Raw genomic sequence first — 2,500 nt, forward strand, 5'->3', positions numbered from 1 at the left:
AACTTGGTGTGTTTTATAACAAGCATGACCTGAGATTACCTGCAGTGTTTCAGCACAGTGCCACCTAGTGGTCAGGAGATATGAAAAATGGGTCTTTTTGCTTATAACTTCTGAAAAGTTGGGCCAAAAATCATGAAACCAGTCTCTTTAGATTCGGTGAATCATGCCGAGTCGAACCATATCCAATTTTCCCATGTCAGCCATTTTGGGTGTCGGCCATTTTTAATTTAGCTTTAAAATGCTGTATCTTGAGAACGGATTAGCGTATCGTTTCGACATTAATTACAAAAATGTTCGGCACCATGCCCGGAATGTACATAAAAATTTTGGGGCCAGCGCCACCTTGTGGTCAAAAGTTATAACGAAATTTCAAAAAATGCTAATAACTTTTGCGTACATTAGCCTATTGAAATGAAACTGATTTTGATAGATTCCTTCGGTCATGCTGAGAACACCGATACCAATTTTGCCAATTTTGGCTGAACTTCCTGTCCGCCATTTTGATTCATGTTGAAAACCTACTTTTTCGAACTCCTCCTAGACCGTTAGTCCGATTTTCACCAAATTTGACTCAGATCATCTTCAGACCATGCTGGCAAAAAGTTATGGATTTTGTGTCGATACACGAAACCGTTTTCGTTTAGCGCATCAACAAATTTACTGGAAAGATGCCAAATTGCATCCGAGTCTGTATCTCTGCAAAGCTTTGACATATTGACACCAAATTTTATATGTGCTATTGTCACCACACTCTGACCAAGCCACATCAATTTGGTAACAGCGCCACCTATGGGTCAGAAGTAATGCGCCATTCACTAAACATTAATAATTAAATTTACAAAAATGCTAATAACTTCTGTTTACATTAGCCTATTGGAATGAAACTGATGCCAATAGATTCCTTGGGTCAAGTCGAGAACATTGATACCCGTTATGCCGAAATTGGCCAAACTTCCTGTCCGCCATTTTGATTAATGTACAAAACCTACTTTTTCGAACTCCTCCCAGACTGTTATTCCGATCTTCACCAAATTTGACTCAGATCATCTTCAGACTATGCTGGCAAAAAATTATGAATTTCGTGTCGATATACGAAACCGTTTTCGTTTAGCGCATCAACAAATTTGCTGGAAAGATGCCAAACTACATCTGAGGCTGTATCTCTGCAAAGCTTTGACATAATGACGGCAAACTTTGTGTGTGTCGTTGTCATTTCACACAGAACACGTCACATCAATTTGAAAACAGCACCACCTGTTGGTCAAAAGTGATAAGCCATTAAATTTTATTACGATTGGTTGTATTTATGATTTTTCAGCCATTTCAACTGATATTATCCTAAAATGGCTTAAGTTACTCACTGTTGTAGTCGGTCTGCTGCTCCTTGCCGTGCTTAACATCTCATTCTGCCTCTTTTGTGCTTGGCCCCGCAATTGCTGCTTGCAGCTATATTTATTAGTGGTGCTTGCCAAAGGCAAAGCATCACTATTATTATCTCACAGACTTATTATTAGTGGTGCTTGCGAAGCAAAGCATCACTATTGTTATTGTGCATACTTATTATTATTAGTGGTGCTTGCCAAAGGCAAAGCATCACTATTACTATTCTGCGTGCTTATTATTATTATTATTATTATTATAGATTCCGTACAAATTTCGGCGCGTAACTTGTCCCGCAGTTTTTGTCACAGACCCACGAAACGGGCGTCAAATCGTGCGGCCTATTCGGGAATGGTGTGCTATGACTTTTATAAGCGATCGGGGGTACGATGATCGTACACGGGGCGAAAAATCGCCCGAAAAATCCCATAGACTTAACATTGAGGCCAACTTTGACGGGTCGTAGCGCCGAGCGAGAATTTCGTAGAAACATGTGATTCACCACATTTGGAGAGGCTGGCAGGCTGTGCGAAAACATACCCCGCAATGGGGTATAAGTTGTACCCCTGGGGCGCAAGAGCCCCCCAAATTTTCCCATTGACTTACTATGGGGAGGGACGGCCCATTAAAAGCATGTGTTTTTTCCTACTATGGTAATTTACATAGGAATTTTGCATTGAACATAACTCTGCATCACAATGTCATAGAGACATGGGGGAGGGCTCATTTAACTCAGACAACCAATCAGACTCTCAGGATCACTGTGAAGCTGTCAAGCCACGCCCTAGCAACCATTTAGAGCACCCTAGCAACTGATCCCATAGACTGCCATTATAAAAGCCCAGATGGATATCTTTGGATCACAGTGTCATAGAGACATAGAGAGTGTCATCACTGGTAGCTGCCAAGCCACTCCCTACCAACCAAACACAGTACCCTAGCAACCATTTATCAAGACCTATATCTCTACATCAGAACATCCTAGAGACACGGGACTTGGTTCTTTTGACTCATGCTAGCAAATAGGAATCCTTAAGATGCTAGTCATGCTAGTAGTGAATAGCTACATGCTAATAGTGATTAGCTAAGTGTTTAATCAGGCTAAGAACTCTATAAAACT

The sequence above is a fragment of the Labeo rohita genome, unplaced genomic scaffold, assembly GCF_022985175.1.
Source record: "Labeo rohita strain BAU-BD-2019 unplaced genomic scaffold, IGBB_LRoh.1.0 scaffold_748, whole genome shotgun sequence".
NCBI classification, from domain to species: Eukaryota; Metazoa; Chordata; class Actinopteri; order Cypriniformes; family Cyprinidae; genus Labeo; species Labeo rohita.